Source organism: Pristiophorus japonicus, chromosome 15, assembly GCF_044704955.1.
Source record: "Pristiophorus japonicus isolate sPriJap1 chromosome 15, sPriJap1.hap1, whole genome shotgun sequence".
Taxonomy (NCBI): Eukaryota; Metazoa; Chordata; class Chondrichthyes; family Pristiophoridae; genus Pristiophorus; species Pristiophorus japonicus.
The window spans coordinates 22,549,311-22,566,930 of record NC_091991.1 but is presented as its reverse complement, the minus strand read 5'-3'; the positions used below and the strand labels follow the sequence as shown (position 1 = coordinate 22,566,930).

General features: G+C 43.5%; 1 protein-coding gene and 1 long non-coding RNA gene across 5 annotated transcripts in view; one reads left to right on the top strand and one right to left on the bottom strand.

Annotated features, from left to right (window-relative positions):
- Positions 1 to 13,693, bottom strand: part of LOC139280636 (uncharacterized) — a 44,881-nt gene extending 31,188 nt beyond the window's left edge. The window contains exon 1 of the long non-coding RNA XR_011596729.1: positions 13,450 to 13,693. This is a non-coding gene — a long non-coding RNA (uncharacterized lncRNA). The remainder of the gene's footprint in view (positions 1 to 13,449) is intronic.
- A 52-nt stretch (positions 13,694 to 13,745) lies between these two features.
- Positions 13,746 to 17,620, top strand: part of cnot2 (CCR4-NOT transcription complex, subunit 2) — a 139,118-nt gene continuing 135,243 nt past the window's right edge. The window contains exons 1-2 of one of the 4 annotated variants that reach the window (XM_070900211.1): positions 13,746 to 13,806; positions 16,664 to 16,822. The gene's annotated coding sequence lies outside the window, so the exon portion shown is untranslated. Of the gene's footprint in view, positions 13,807 to 15,774; positions 15,895 to 16,663; positions 16,823 to 17,620 lie in introns of those variants that run through there. The other 3 variants (XM_070900212.1, XM_070900210.1, XM_070900213.1) reach the window with 3 other exon arrangements.

The following is a 17,620-nucleotide window of genomic DNA, read 5'->3' as shown; positions in this document are numbered from 1 at the left end:
AGGCTTGTTATACATAGGATAACATTGCATAGGATATACGGCACAGAAATAGGCCATTCGGCCCAACCAGTCCGCCGTTTGTGCTCCACTCGAGCCTCCTCCTGTCTTTCCTCATATAAATCTATCAGCATAACCCTTTATTCCCCTCTCCCTCATATGCTTGTCTAGCCTCCTGTTAAATGCATCTATACTATTCGCTTCAACCACTCCCTCCTGGTAGCGAGTTTCACATTCTCACCACGAATATTACATCTGGGACGCTGCGTAACAGATGACATCACGATCCACGGGGCATAAGAGAGCGAGGTGGTAAGTGTTAGTGCCAGCGCAAAACCGCCAGGAACATTCGCGGGCATCAGTGAATTCGCCACGCTTGGTCGGTAACTCCTTAGTGCCCCATTACCGCCCCCCTGCAAACGCAAACCAAATGAATTTCTCCCCCGAATAGTTGCCACTTTTTTCTCATCTGTGTGCCATGAATGTTGTCTGTTTGACACAGATTCTGCCAAGCAGACTGTAAGCTTCTCCTATGCGAGGGTGCACTGAGTTTCACTAGAAGACAATCCTCCTTTGCAGCACTTTTGCAGAAACATTTCCAAAGCAGCATCAGAAAATTCAAATGCTCCATATTGTCGGCCAGCCATTTCCAGTTTCACAAAAGCAACAAAGACGCAGCTGCACCCAGAGGGGAAATATTTCTCACCTCTGCAGACAGTGGCAAACTCAGTCCAGGTCAGAAGCTCACTGTGCATATGTAATAAAGCCAACTGTAGGAAACCTTGTGAGGTTGACCCATATAACTTATCTACAGCCTTTGACATGGTTGACCACTCTATCCTTCTCCAACGCCTCTCCTCCGTCGTTCAGTTGGGTGGGACTGCACTCGCCTGGTTCCATTCTTATCTATCTAATCATAGCCAGAGAATCACCTGCAATGGCTTCTTTTCCCACCCCATATGGTTACCTCTGGTGTTCCCCAAGGATCTATCCTTGGCCCCCTCCTATTTCTCATCTATATACTGCCACTTGGCAACATCATCTGGATACACAGCTCCATATGTAAACTGATGATACCCAGCTCTAGCTCACTACCACTTCTCCGACCCCTCCTCGGTTTCTAACTTGTCAGACTGTTTGTTCGTCATCCAGTTCTGGATGAGCAGAAATTTTCTCCAATTGAATATTGGAAAGACCAAAGTCATTGTTTTTAGTCCCTGCCACAATCTCCGTTCCCTAGCCACAGACTCCATCCCTCTCCCCAACTTCTGGCTGAGGCTCACCCACACTGTTCGCAACCTTGGTGTCATATTTAACCCTGAAATGAGCTTTCGACCGTCTATTTCCACCTCTAACATCGCCCGTCTCTGCTCTTGCCACAGCTGCTGAAGCCCTCATCCACGTTTGTTACCTCTAGACTTGACTATTCTAACACTATCCTGGATCACCTCCCACATTTTACTTTACGTAAACTTGAGGTCATCCAAAACTCGGCTGCCCGTGTCCGAACTCATACCAAGTCCCGCTCACCCATCACCCCTGTGCTCGCTGTCCTACTTTGGCTCCCGGTTAAGCAACACCTCGATTTCAAAATTCTCATCCTTGTTTTCAAATTCCTTCATGGCCTCGCCCCTCCCTATCTCTAATCTCCTCGAGCCCCCACCCCCAAGAGATGTCACTCTCCTCCAATTCTGCCCTCGAGCATCCCTGATTATAAATCGCTCAACCATTGATGGCCATGCCATCTGTTGCTTAGGCCCTTGTCATGTATGTACATTCTGTTTGTAGCTACCAGATGGCGTCATTGTTGGAGGCCACTGAGCAGCACGCACATGGTGCTGCTCAGGTATAAAAGGCCAGCCATTTTGAGAGTCAGGCACTTTGGGCCTAAATAAAGCAGAGCCAAGGTTGTACCTTGCTTAGTTAAACAGTACTCAGTTTGAACCTTTATTGCATACATAACATTTGGCGACAAGAATACAAGAACCTTTGTTTGCAAAATGAGCACGATTGGATTTTTAGAGCGATTCTTGGGGTGGGGGGGGGGGGGGGGGAGGGGGGAGAAGATTGGGCAGACTTTGTGAGCCGTTTGAACCAGTACTTCGTGGTCAACAAAATGATGGGGATCGATGATGCAGATCGACGCCGAGCCGTGTTCCTCACTGTGTGATTACTCATGCCTAGTGATCCAACAGAGAAAATGTACGAGGAGTTGTGTACATTGGTACGGGAGCAACTCAAGCCAGACGACGGCATCATCATCTCGAGATACAGGTTTTATACACACATTCGATCGGAGGGCCAGAGCGCGGCAGGATTTGTTGATGACCTGAGACGTCTAGCGGGACCGTGCAAGTTCAGGACGGTGTTGGCAGACATGCTGCGGGACTTCTTTGTTATCGGTATCAACCACGAGCTGATCCTGTGCAAACTTCTGGCAGTGGAGGGGTTGGATTTAAAAAGAGCCATCCAGATCGCTCAATCGTGTATGATGACGGACAGAAGTCAAAAGCAAATAGCGGTGAAGAACCGAACCTCGGCAAGTACTGTAAATGCGATTGATTCGGCGTTCGGCAGAGCGGCACATGGCAGGGCCTATCCGGCTGCGTTCGCGAAACCTGTGGCTGCCCAAAGTCCGCCAGCGGGAATGCATCAGACTTCTCCGTGTTGGCGTTGTGGGGGAAATCATTGGCATCAGCAGTGCCGATTTAAGCAATATAGTTACAAAGGCTGTCTGAGGGTGGGGCATCTCCAGCGCAAGTGTATGTAGATGAGCAAACGAGATGCGACACCACCATGTGGAGGATGAGAGTCAGACTAGAGCGTATCCTGATGTGCAATCAGAGATAAGAGAGGAAGAAGTGTATGGACTGTAATCCTTCATAACCAAGAATAAACCAATTTTGATTAACGCGAAGTTTAACGGGATACTAGTATCGATGGAACTGGACACGGGGGCGAGTCAATCAATCATGAACGAGAGGGCATTTAATAAGCTGTGGGATACTAAGACTGTAAAGCCCAGGCTGAGCCCTGTTAACACCAAGCTGCACACGTACACCAAAGAACTGATAAAGGGGATTGGCAATGCACAAATTAACGTGTCATATAATGTTATGGTTCACGAGTTACCACTGTGGATTGTTCCAGGCAATGGCCCAACGCTGCTCGGCAGGAGCTGGTTGGAGAAAATCAGATGCGACTGAAACGACATAAAAGCGTTGTCATAAGAAGGAAGATACATGTGCCCAAGTATTAAGCAAGTTCCCCTCGCTGTTCGAACCGGGTATCGGCAACTTCACGGGAGCCAAGGTGCAGATCCACGTGGACTCAGATGCGAGACCCGTCCATCATAAAGCTCGGGCAGCGCCGTATATGATGAGGGAGAAGGTCGAAATTGAACTGGACAGACTCCAGCGTGAAGGGATCATATCACTGGTCGAATTTAATGACTGGGCCAGCCCCATTGTTCCTGTGCTGAAAAGTGATGGCACAGTCAGAATTTGTGGCGACTACAAGGCTACGATCAACGGGGTTTCGAAACAGGATCAGTACCCATTACCGAAGGCTGATGACTTGTTTGCGACGCTAGCCAGAGGCAAGTCGTTCACAAAACTGGACTTGACATCGGCCTAGATGACACAGGAGATGGTCGAAACGTCGAAGAGACTTACGTACATTAACACACAAAAAGGACAGGTGCCCTTTCGGAATTCGCTCGGCTGCAGCAATATTCCAGAGGAATATGGAAAGTCTACTGAAGTCCGTTTCCAGAACCGTTGTGTTCCATGATGACATCTTGATCACTGGTCGTGACTCCAAGGAACATTTGAACAACCTGGAAGAGGTTCTACTGCGTTTGGATAGAGTGGGACTCCGACTGAAACGCTCAAAGTGCGTCTTCATGGCACCGGAGGTCGAATTCCTCGGAAGGAAAATCGCCGCTGATGGTATCAGACCTACTGACATGAAAACCAAGACCATCAAGAATGTACCCAAGCCGCAGAATGTGACGGAGCTGCGTTCGTTCCTGGGTCTACTCAACCACTTTGGTAACTTCCTACATAAATTGAGCACTGTACTATGTTATTGAGAAAAGGCGACAAATGGGTGTGGGGCGCATCGCAAGGCAGAGCTTTCGAGAAAGCCACCAATCTGCTTTGCTCGAACAAACTGCTGGTACATTATGACCCATGTAAACGTTTAGTTTTGGCCTGTGACGCATCGTCATATGGAATTGGTTGCGTATTCTAACAAACCAATGAGTCGGGGAAACTTCAACCTGTCGCGTAAGAATCCAAAAGTTTGTCTAAAGCGGAAAGAGCGTACAGCATGGTAGAAAAAGCAGCTTTAGCGTGTGTTAAAAAGATGCATCAATACCTGTTCGGTCTGAGGTTCGAATTAGAGACTGATCACAAGCCGCTCATTTCATTGTTTTCCGAGAGCAAAGATATCAATACCAACGCTTTATCCCGCATCCAAAAGATGGCGCTGACATTATCTGCCAATGATTATGTCATTCATCACAGACCTGGCACAGAGAATGCCTTGAGCCGGTTGCTGTTGCCCACACCGGAGGTGGAAATGCCACAACCGGCAGATCTAATGTTAATGTGAAAGGGAAATCGTGCTTGACAAATCTTCTGGAATTTTTTGAGGATGTTTCCAGTAGAGTGGACAAGGGAGAATCAGTTGATGTAGTGTATTTGGACTTTCAGAAGGCTTTCGACAAGGTCCCACACAAGAGATTAATGTGCAAAGTTAAAGCACATGATATTGGGGGTAGTGTGCTGACGTGGATTGAGAACTGGTTGGCAGACAGGAAGCAAAGAGTAGGAGTAAATGGGTACTTTTCAGAATGGCAGGCAGTGACTAGTGGGGTACCGCAAGGTTCTGTGCTGGGGCCCCAGCTGTTTACATTGTACATTAATGATTTAGATGAGGGGATTAAATGTAGTATCTCCAAATTTGCGGATGACACTAAGTTGGGTGGCAGTGTGAGCTGCGAGGAGGATGCTATGAGGCTGAAGAGTGACTTGGATAGGTTAGGTGAGTGGGCAAATGCATGGCAGATGAAGTATAATGTGGATAAATGTGAGGTTATCCACTTTGGTGGTAAAAACAGAGAGACAGACTATTATCTGAATGGTGACAGAGTAGGAAAAGGGGAGGTGCAACGAGACCTGGGTGTCATGGTACATCAGTCATTGAAGGTTGGCATGCAGGTACAGCAGGCGGTTAAGAAAGCAAATGGTATGTTGGCCTTCATACCGAGGGGATTTGCGTACAGGGGCAGGGAGGTGTTACTACAGTTGTACAAGGCCTTGGTGAGGCCACACCTGGAGTATTGTGTACAGTTTTGGTCTCCTAACTTGAGGAAGGACATTCTTGCTATTGAGGGAGTGCAGCGAAGGTTCACCAGACCGATTCCCGGGATGGCGGGACTGACATATCAAGAAAGAATGGATCATCTGGGCTTGTATTCACTGGAGTTCAGAAGAACGAGAGGGGATCTCATAGAAACGTTTAAAATTCTGACGGGTTTAGACAGGTTAGATGCAGGAAGAATGTTCCCAATGTTGGGGAAGTCCAGAACCAAGGGTCACAGTCGAAGGATAAGGGGTAAGCCATTTAGGAGATGAGGAGAAATTTCTTCACCCAGAAAGTGGTGAACCTGTGGAATTCTCTACCACAGAAAGTAGTTGAGGCCAATTCACTAAATATATTCAAAAAGGAGTTAGATGTAGTCCTTACTACTAGGGGGATCAAGGGGTATGGCGAGAAAGTAGGAATGGGGTACTGAAGTTGCATGTTCAGCCACGAACTCATTGAATGGCGGTGCAGACTCGAAGGGCCGAATGGCCTACTCCTGCACCTATTTTCTATGTTTCTAATCATGGATGCTTTTGAGAATGAAGGAATCCCTGTCACGGCTCAACAAGTTAAGACCTGGACCAGCCAGGGCCGATTTGATCAGTGGTAAAGGGTTGCATCCTCAAAGGAGATTGGTCTGTCATACCTAAGCAAATGTGCGAGGCCAAACCATACATTCGTCGTAAGGACGAACTGTCTATTTAAGCAGATTGCATATTGTGGGGCAATCGTGTTGTAATGCCCAAGGGAGAGAGAAGTCCGTGCATGAGGTACACAACACACATCCTGGTATAGTGATGATGAAGGCCATCGCCAGGTCCCATGTATGGTGGCCAGGAATTGATTCTGAGCTGGAAGCATGCATGCATCAGTGCAACACTTGCATGCAGCTCAGCAAAGCACCAGTGAAATCCCTGCTGAGTCTGTGGTCATGGTCATCCAAACCTTGGTCCAGGATCCATGTAGAGTTTGCAGGTCCCTTCCTGGGCAAGATGTTTTTAGTGGTGGTGGACACTTATTCGAAGTGGATAGAATGCATAATCATGTCATCTAGCACATCCACGTAACCATAGAGAATCTCAATGTCATATTTGCGACACCTGGTCTGCCTGACATAGTGGTGAACGACAATGGGTCATACTTCACCAGTCAGGAGTTTCAGAAGTTTGTGAAACTTAATGGCATAAAACATGTAAGGTCAGCACTGTTCAAGCCTGTGTCCAATGGGCAAGTTGAACGTGCAGTACAAGTTATCAAGCAAAGCATGAGGAGAGTAACCCAAGGGTTACTGCAGACCCGCTTGTCTTGCATACTGCTGAATCACAGGACTAGACCCCACACACTCACAGGGGTCTCGCCTGCTGAACTCATGATGAAAAAAAGGTCTTAAGACCAAGCTATCTCTGGTACACCCGGATTTAAATAATCATGTTGAATACAGAAGACAAAGTCAACAAGGGTACCACGATCGCACAACTGTGTCACGCGAGAGTTCTGTTAATGATCCTTAATATGTGTTGAACTATGGTCAGGGACCCAAATGGATCGCTGGTATGGTCATGGCCAAGGAGGGCAACAGAGTATTTGTTATTAAGCTCAAGAATGGGCAAACTTGCTGGAAACACATGGATCAAACAAAGCTGAGGCACACAGACGAGCCAGAACAGTTGGATGAAGAAACCATCGACGACCAACCAACCTATCAGCAGTCTTCAGAGGACTCAAGAGTCATTAGTGAACCCAGAATTTCCATCATGGACCCGTTCAATAAAAATGGACTTGCAATTCCTGACATGGCCACTGCCACTCCCAACAAGTCAGTCATCCAGCCATCAGCCACAACAGACCCCGCACACTCACCCAAGGCTGGAATCGAACTGAGACGGTCAACCCGGGAGCGCAAAGCACCAGACCGTCTCAACCTGTGAAAGACTGTGATAAGATCTCAGAGGGGGGTATTGTCGTGTATGTACATTCTGCTTGTAGCCACCAGATGGCATTATTGTTGGAGGCTACTGAGCAGCATGCACATAGTGCTGCTCAGGTATAAAAGGCCAGCCATTTTGAGAATCAGGCACCTTGGGCCGAAAAAAACCTCCGAAATAAAACAGAGCCAAGGTTGTACCTTGCTTAGTTAAACAGTACTCAGTTTGAACCTTTATTGCATACATAACAGCCCTAAACACTGGAATTCCCTGCCTAAGCCTCTCTACCTCTCTTTCTTCCTTCAGGACGCTCCTTAAACTGCCCTAATTTCTCCTTATGTGGCTCGGTGTCAAATTTTGTGTCTCCTGTGAAGCATCTTGGGATGTTTCACTACATTAAAGGCGCTATGTAAATATAAGTTGTTGTTATGTGAACTTTTATATTTATGCCATCCAAGATATAGAATTAAAGAAGAGGAGAATGATTGCTATCTGTTACTTTAGTATGTAAACTATAACTGGCATAATTTTGCCATACTCAGAGATGAATATTATTGATATGCTATGCTAAATTGAACCCGGCTTAGGGTAAGATTCTGTAATTCTGAACTGAATTAGGCTATTAAATTGAACTTATTAATGAGGGTGATAAATGCAACCTTGCCAGTGGCACCTACATCCTGAGAATGAATTTTAAAAACAATATTCTAATAGTGGCCTAACCAATGACTCACAAAATGTGACCATTATTTCTTTACTCTTGTATTCTGTACCCATATTTATAAAACCTAAGATGCTATTGGGCATTTTATGCCAAGGGATACTGCATAATGATTTTCTTACTGGACTAATAATCCAGAAAATGTGAGCTCAAATCCCATCTCAGCAGTTTTAAAATTTGAACAGTTACAAAATTTACAAATAAAAAGCTGGTATCAATATAAAAGTGACGATGAAGCGGTCAATTGTCATTAAAACCTCAACAGGTTGACTCATGTCGTTTAGGGTAAGAAACCTGATGTCCTTACCTATATTTGACTCCATCACCAACCCAATGTGGTTGACTCTTAACTGCCCTGAGACAGCCTAGCAAGCCATTCTGTTTCAGAGCAACTAGAGAGCGGCAATAAATAATGAATTAAAAAAAAATCTACATACATTGGGTTCAATTTTCCTCAGTGATTTGCGCCTTTTTTTTTGGAGCAGGCTGCTCTTTTTGGCCTAAGTTGAAAAACCACAGTTTCCCCAATCAATTTGCACCAGTGTAACTTAGGTAGTTACGATTTCTTTAGGTCAGTTTTTTTTCCGCCAAAGGGGGCGTGACCAGCCACCTACTCCAATTCTGGTCATGTAGGGAAGTTTGGCCAGCTGAGAGTTACTCCAGCGTATGTGGCCGCTGCAGAAAAACCTTTCGGAGAGTTAAGGAAATTGGCACAGGCAAGGAAAGCGGCGCACTAAAAGAATTGAAAAACACATAGCAGCAACTTACCTCCAACCCCGTCCGAAGACTGTATTCTCGGTCCCCCGGTTCTCTCACACACGCACACAGAGAGAGAAAGAGAGAGAGAGAGAGAGAGAGAGAGAGAGAAATTTGAGAACTGAACCGGGGACCAAGAATGGGACCGGACCGGCAAGCCCTTTGGGCGGGGTTGCAGGTAAGTTGCTGCTATGTGTTTTTCAATTCTTTTAATGTGTTGGGAGCTGGCTGTATGCTTCACTTTGCAGCCTCAGCTCACATGGTGTCTCTGGTTACCATGGCAGCCCGATCTTTTTGGCACAGATCAAGGCTCCACCCCCAAAACTAAAGGGCGGGTTACGCCACGCCAAAATGAAGAAATCCAACGGGGAAACTTAGAATTTTTTTTTTTGCCGTACTTAGGCCCCCAAAAATCGGGCGTAACTCTTCAAGTACGCTAAAAAAATGCTTTGGGGAAAATTGAGCCCATTAAGTCTCAACTGTAAACTGCTCAGATTTTGCTGTTTCTGACTTCATTGAAAATCCTCAATGAATTTCTACCTTGTAACACTCGCTGCAGATTATTTCTTTGAAAACATGCAGCAATGACATGGTGATAAGAATGAAGCAGTTCTTTTGTTTAAGCTTTGTATAGGTTCCTTTAATTGTGTCACTAGTTATAAGGAGTTTAATAAAAGGAACCAGCAATAATCAGAATCCTGTTCCAAGCTTACAATGTTAAAATGTTGCAAGATTCAGCAGCTGTCTGTAATGCTAGAGGGAAAAGCCAAGATACTTTTGAACAAACATAGACTTTGTGATTTGTTCAATTCGGGAGATGACAGTCAGTCTTTGAATGTGGTTAGCAATTATTCTAATACCGGAAGTCCCGGTATCTGTTTTCAGGTATATTTAAGGAGCTCAAATCGGAGAGAAAGGGACAAATTTTGCTGTCAAGATAATGGTGAGGCTAATGGTGCTCGCCGTTATTTATGTGAAAATGGTACAGCAACTTGAGGTTCAACTTGGATATCCAAAAGTTGCTGTCCAAGTCGCACTGTTAGCTTTGCAAAGATGGCACTTCACTGTCTGCCTCACCAGTGAAATGCATTAAATGTCATGAAGTTGCTGGATTTGTGCGATAGATACGAACTAAACTTGCCACAGAAAGTTAAGTGTTGTGATTACAAGCATACCTTTTTAATGATGTGTTAATTGTTTATTACTGCCTATCAACCTCAATGGCACTGAAAATTAATGATTACAAGTGTGGAGTCTCATTCCTTCAGTTATTAATTGTTGTTAGAGATTTGAAAAATGTATAATTTTAGAATTTTTTTAACTTTTCCTGTCTCTTTTTTCTCCATCTTAATCCAATCTTTCGTTTTCTCTCTTTATTTCTTTTCTGTAACCAATTTGACATTGAATTCACTCGCTCTAATTTACACTTCCTTCTCAGTTCTTACGCTGTTAATTTCACAATCCTTCAATGTCAACATCCCTCAGCTTGATGAGTGCAACAAAAATTAGCAAAAAGTGCAAAATAAAGTATGATTTAGAACCACAGAATCTTACAGCACAGGAGGCAGCCATTTTGGCCGCCATGTCTATGCCAGCTCTTTGAAAGAGATGTCCAATTTAGTCCCATGTCCCAGCTTTGACCCCATAACCCTGCACATTAGTCCTCTTCAAGTACAAGTCCAATTGCCTTTTTAAAGTTCCTATGGAACCAACCATTCAGGTAGTGTGTTCCTGATCTTAACATTCCTCTGTGTGAAAAAGTCTCTCCTCTTTTTCACACTCGTTCTTTCGCCATATATATGACCTCTGGTTACCAACGCATTTGCCAGAGTAAACAGTTTCTCCCTACTTGCTCTGTAAAAACCTCATAATTTTGAATAGCTCCATTAGGTCTCCCCTTATTCTTCTCTGGTCTAAGGAGAACAATCCTTAGCATAACTTCCTTGTTTTTGTATTCAATGCCTCTATTTTTTAAAAAAGTGTAAAGTTACCAAAAGACATACTTGCATTTATATAGCGCCTTTCACGATGACTGGGCATCTCAAGCGCTTTACAGCCAAGGAAGTATTTTCGGAGTGTAGACACTCTGCACTTCTTCAAAATAGTGCCATTGGGATCTTTTACGTCCACCTGAGAGAGCAGACGGGGCCTCGGTTTAACGTTGCATCTGAAAGATGGCACCTCCGACAGTGCAACACTCCCTCTGTATGCGCTGGAGTGTGTCAGCCTAGATTTTTGTGCTCACGTCTCTAGATTGAAACTTGAACCCACAACCTTCTCACTCAGAGACGAGGGTGCTATTACCTGAGCCAATGGCTGACCAAGTGCAAATTTATGCACAAACAGATTAGAAATCATATCATTTTTGTAATTAGATTTTGAGGTTGATAGTGTTCCTAACCTACTGAACCTTTGTTCTTGTTGTTTATGCAGTTACCTGAAACTCTAGATTCAATTACAGTTTTGTAATAAGAACATGAGAAATAGGAGCAGGAGTAGGCCACCTGGCCCCTCGAGCCTGCATCTAGAGGAATAGAATAATTGCCTCCATCTATAATGGTATATATATTTACCAGTACCTACATTTACTATTATTCGGATCTCATAAGAAATTGTATTGCAGTCAGAAGCGGAGCCAAAGGAGGAATGGGGGTCGGAAGCGGCAAGGAATGGAGGTCGGGACCGGCGAGGTCCAGAGGTCGGGAGGTCAGAATCGGCGAGGTCCGGAGGTCAGAAGCGGCGAGGAGTGAAGGTTGGGACCGGCGAGGCCTGGAAGAATGGAGTGGAGCAGTGTGGATCAGCAGCGGGGTTGAGGCCCAGGTAAGGCACAGCTCGGACCAATAGCGAGTTCTACACTGCGTCCTATGAATCTCAGGGAGAGAGGTCTTGTGGGAAGGAGGAAGGAGGATAGTAGGAGTCTATTTGTGTGTATGTAACAGACCCATGCAGAAGAGCCTGGTCTCCAGTCGTCTTAGATCCCCTTGCCACTGGATCTAGACCTTGTTCTGTCAAGCCCGTGCGGTAGCTAGTATACAACGGCCATCCCAAGAATTAACGCACAGGCATCTTCCACAGATTAAAATGAGGGGTCGGATTTTCAGCTTTCGGGGTTTTTTGGCGAAAACGGTAGTGATACGTGAAACTTACCATTTGCGCTGTGCTACTGTTTTTAACCCGAACTTATGGCCTTTACGTCTGCGCCAGGGGCACATCAGTAAGGAAGGCGTTGCACAAGCATTTGCGGCGCAAACCGCGAGTTTTGGCAACTTTAACCTGGGGCTGGGAGCGCTGCGAGAGAGGCCTTAGGAGGGGGGAAAAAGGAAAGAAAAATTCCAAAACATTTACAAGACCCTTAACTATGTAATCGCCGCAAGAAAATTTAAAAATTAAAACTTTAACTTACCTTTTTTGCAGGTTTTCATACTTACCGCGGCTGGCAGGGCTGCACCAACAGGTTTGATCTGTCGCTATTTTGGGCGTGGCGTACGGGTCGGGAGAGAGCCGAAACTCGGACACAAACGCAATCCAAGTCGTTGAACGTTGGCGCACCTCTCGCCGGCAGTACTTGAAAGCGCCCCTGCAAACAGGTACCTGAGGATCTCGCCCGGGCTTTGCAACCTGGTTTTCACCACGGAGGGTCAAATCGCAACGAAAACCCGGTTGCAAACCTGCCGAAAATCCAGCCCAAAGTTCGAGAACGTCAGGACCCTCATGGATAACACCTGTGACAGAGACTGTAGGTCCCGCATCGGATTCAGTCACCTGAGAACTCATTTTTAGTGTGAAAACAAGTATCCTTGACTCCGAGGGACTGTCCAAGAAGAATCTGAACACCAGTTATTGATGGTTTACCCAAATTGGCTGACCCTTGCAGCATGCATTTGTATACAATATAGCAGTTTCCACATTCAAATAATATTATCGAATGAAGCTTATCCAAATTATTAATTTATTTGAATAGGGTATTTGCGTAAATGCAGTTTATTGTTACAGTTTCAGTCACATTAGTATCTTCACAGCTGAAATCACTACTATCTTGACATCCACGTGATTTTCAAAATAAATGTTCAAATTACTAAAGAACAATGCTGCCAAAAAATGGTAGGCAACCGCCACCAAATTAATTAGCAATAGATAAAGATACATTGCAGATATTTTAAAGAGTAAAAAAACATAACTGGCAGTACAGTAATCGATTCTTTGGATTCTGATTATGTTGAATACCATTCTTACAATTTATGACATCATCACAATCCCTCCATTACTGTTTTGTATTTAGCTGTGGCCATCGGTTATTTCATATTTATATCAAGAAGCAAAATAGAATTACAGTTGGACATTAAGATAAATGATCACACCAGCATCAATACATTTTAAAGACCAACACCAATGTATTGCTGTGCAGTTACACAACCCAGATAGATCCAACTATTAAATTCTACGATGAGACAAATAGCAAATCATTTCTTCAAAGATAAAATGTATATTATTTTTGAATTTTCAATATTTCCGAGCAACGAAAAACAATCAATTTCATCAAAAATAAACAATAAATGAAAACAGATTTTCATACTAGTTAAAAGTTCTGTGGTAATTATGTATATTTCGGATTGGGGAGGGGGGTGGAAAGGAGGAAAGAGTTTGAGGCAGAGATAGAGATATAATAATTATACACACGGTTGATTTATCAGGTTACAGGCCACACGTCCTCTCTTCTGGACAAGTGCAGTGTACCGGTACCGAGCTGTGTTGTCAAAGCACGGGAGGAGAGAAAGCCGCATAAAAAAGGAACGTTTCCCCCCCACAATAAAAAAAACATGACAATTTAGAAGCCAAACAAAACGTCCTTCTCGTTGCCAGCCGGCCTCTGAGCGTCGAGGGTTATTTTTTCCCCCCCAACTGTTGTTGTGGTTTCTCTCTCGGTGCCGGTTTCCAGAGGAGGGAGGCCAAAGGTCATAGGGTAAAGGGCAGCACCCAGCATCCCCGGTGCAATACACAGCCATCTTGGAGTTATTTTAGGAGATAATTCATGCGGTAAGTTTTAACGTTTTCTTTCTCTATTTCTCGCTCGGAGCGCCCCGAGCTCCGTCCTTTTGAGCGTCGGCGACAACTTTTTCGATGAAAGATGTCGGCGGGGAGTGCGGGGTGACGGTGTGTGGATGTTGGGCGGCTGCTGTGCTGTTTTTTTTGTCTGGGTTCTGACTGAGTCTCTCTCTCCCTCCCTCTCTCTCTCTCTCTCTCTCTCGCTCGCTCTCTTCCCCCTCTGCTCTAATCGAGTAACGTTAAAAAAAAGCCAACAGGCCCAACCTCAGCAGCGAGAAGCCAGGGAGCAGAGTAAGATCCCGACCCCGCACACATACCTCACGCACCGGGCCTGCAGCGACTTTCGCCCTCCTCACACACTTTAGATCATCTTCATCTTCGGGATACATTTTACACCACCACGAGAGCCGAGCTGTGTGGCTGGCGTTTCCGCAGTTCTAACTCCAATTTTCCCATTGGCTCTGTGCTGCAATTTGAGAAATTCTTCATTCCCCGTGATTATGTCTGTTTCTGGTTCAGTGCATGCATTTTTTTTTTAAACAGTAAGATGTGATTTTTTTGGGATGCAACTTGTTTATTGTAAGTTGCTCGTGGAAGTTGGATTCATATTTTGTTTCGAACATAGTTTTGCTCCACGCTCACTGCATTGTTGTAGAAAGTTCCTCAGGTCCATTCACAATGTGGGACATGGCGATCATCTCAGAATTGTGTTACACAGCCAAGGGCAAGTGACATATTCTACAAAATGTAGCTGGCGATTTGGGTTTTGTCTCGGTGGCTACCGATACTTACAATCGCACGCCACAAACCCTTTTCTGCTAAACTACTTATGATGGAAAGAGCTGAACATCTGAGGCTCTGTAATCAATTTTATTATTTCAAATAATATTTTGCTGCCAATAGTTTTTACTGTTTGTAATTCTGTATGGAATTTTAAAGTGTAAGAGATATCACTTTTAGATTTTCAATTTATAAAGCTATCAAACTTCAGCAGCATCTATACATGCATGATTTTGAATTTAGGCAGAGATTTTAAAATCAGTGTATATTGTTGACAATTATTTGAGGGATATGGATTGACATGAGATGTCAATCGACATTGAAGTACATTATAGTGCTTCTAGTATTAGTTTAAAGAAGGAAATAATATATCCATCTTTTATGTAAATTTAAAGGGAGTCCAGAGTTATGGGGAGCGGGCAGGGAAGTAGAGTTGAGGCCGAGATTAGATCAGCCATGATCTTATTGAATGGCGGAGCAGGATCGAGGGGCCAAATGGCCTACTCCTACTATTTCTTGTGTTCTTGTGTAAAACAAAATTCAGATATGATCGTGTAGCTTTTCAGGGTAATTGAATATGTGAACAGGTACAAATGTTAATTGAAAATTGATATTAATATGATCAAGGCAGTCGTTATGGGCAAGGTAGTGTATGGGCATTTGATTTATAAGTTGTAGTACTTTCAACATCAGTAACAATGCTGGTGCAAGATGTAGGTGTAAAATCATACGAACCTGTGTTGCTAACTACATTAAACAAATAAAACTTGCAACTTTTCTGTTTGATGGCTTTATGCTCAGGCATTTTGGTAGTGCTAGGCGAGGGGATATTTTATTAACCCAAAATATTTTTCAGAGTTGTATGTACTTGTACAGGTATATTATGCATAGTTGAAAGTCTATGATGTTATTATAGTAAGTGGGCATTCTCATATTTGAGATTGTAGTAGTATAGTGCTCAGCGGATGCTTTGCCATTTTTTACGCTTGAGGGAGTTTTGCGACTGTCGTTCAGTTGTGCGAGAATGTCTGCTTACAGTACTTCATATAACTGACGTTGTTTTGTTCGGGAGACTACTATAAAAATAATTGTATTTGTCTGACTCGAGTTCTGATGCTGTCAAATGTTTTTCTTAATAGTGCTTTAATATTCTTAGTCTTGTTTTTTTTTTCCCTCCAGAAAATGAAAGAGGTTGCACAAAAGTAGTGTACTGTTGCTAATGGCTGATTGTATTGGCCGAAGAAATGCCGCTTAATTGAATTGTGGTTGTCACTAGGATTTCAGTAAAGCAGCATATGGGTTTGTGAACATTTTGGATTTTGTGCACGTGATTTGAAAAATACCCAACACTACACTTACAGATTCTGTCCTTTCAAGCTTGGGTTGCGTCTGGAGGCAACACTGAGATAGGCCATTCAGTGCTTGGATCTGCTCCATCTTTAGAGTTTAGTACAGGTCCATCACTGGTGGTGGCAGTGCTAGGACCAATTTGAAGTGATTGATTAATTAAGAATATTGCACAATATTAAAACATAATTAGCATAAGTGTGTTTTTCCTTAAAACATATTCCTGATGCGCTAAGTAATAAAGTTTAGGGGTTAATGGGAACTTTACAGTAAATTCATAGACCAGTTAACTAACAGAATATTCTGTGATCTCACATCAGGGGAGGTGGGGGGGTGGGGGGGGAACCTTTAATGAATGACGAGAGAGTGAAAATTCCTTGATTCTTCAAGCTTCCTAAGCGCTTTATTGGAATAATTGAGATAATGATTTGGATTTTTTTTTCTGACGATGAGAAAAGGCTAGACCGAATTCCATTTATTCCTGTTTCATTGTTCAATAACATTGAAGAATGGGGCACGTTCTCAATGACTTTGATTTTACATTAAAGAGTGTAATACTGGGAAAGACAATTTTTTTTTAATGATTTAATGTTTAATATGCCTGATTTTTAATATATCAAAAGATTTGATTTCGTCCGTCATATTAATTCTTTTGAAAATAATAACTGGTAAGATAACTATTTTGTTTTTTTCACTGTGACACTTTCTTCTTTTTTTAAAGTGAAGAATGGCATCTTCATCCTTATTCTTGCTCAAATATTGTAGACCAACCCACAGGCGTACCAGTCTTTCATGACTTCTTAAGACGTACTTTCATGGCAAGTGGTTGACTTGGAGTCACTAGAGTCTGAATTAACCAACTTCACCTCTCCTTGGAAAGGTTTGAATCAGAATTCATATGATGTTGCAGATGTAGTGACATATACGTATTGTTGTACATTAAATTATGGGAAATGTATTTCTGCACTGCAATTGGCTAAATCTGTTGTAAAACTGTTGGTATACTCACCTAAATTGGAAGTCCTTCTTGCAGATGCTGATTCAGACAGTAGAGACGAAACTGAGCTTCTGTCACATTAAGTAAAGATAGTCTTTCAGTAATGGTGTATTCAGTATTTAAAAAGATGTTGGGCTTGGTAGTGTATCTTGTGTCTGTGTTCCTGCCTGTTGTAAAATTTATTTGCTTGTACTATCGCAGGCTTCTGAGGCAAAATATGACTATCAGTCACTTGTCATCCCACAAACTGGTATGCTGCTTCATACAGCAATTTTTTTCGCTTAACTTAGATTAGTTGCATTGTGGTGACCAATTCAAGAATTTAATTTTTAAAAAGGTGGAAAAATTATACTGTGTAAGTGCTATGTGCAGGGACAGAGTCTTTTCAATTTATTTTCAACATTATAGAGTTATTTAGCCAGTTTCAATGCATCAACCAGTAAGGAGGAAAGCTATTGTGCCAGTTGGTGGCATGGCAGAAGCCCTTGGGGGACAAGTTGGCTATTTTGCTAGGAACATTGGATTCAGGAGCAATGTGTCAGTTTAGTGGCCAACACTGAGTTAATTCAGGCGAGTTTGAGGTGGGCCTTGACCATTTCCGATTTTCGGTGGACTTTGGACGTCTAGTGAAATTCAGAATGTTTAGTAATCTGCATCGATGCCAAGATTGGCAGGATCGGC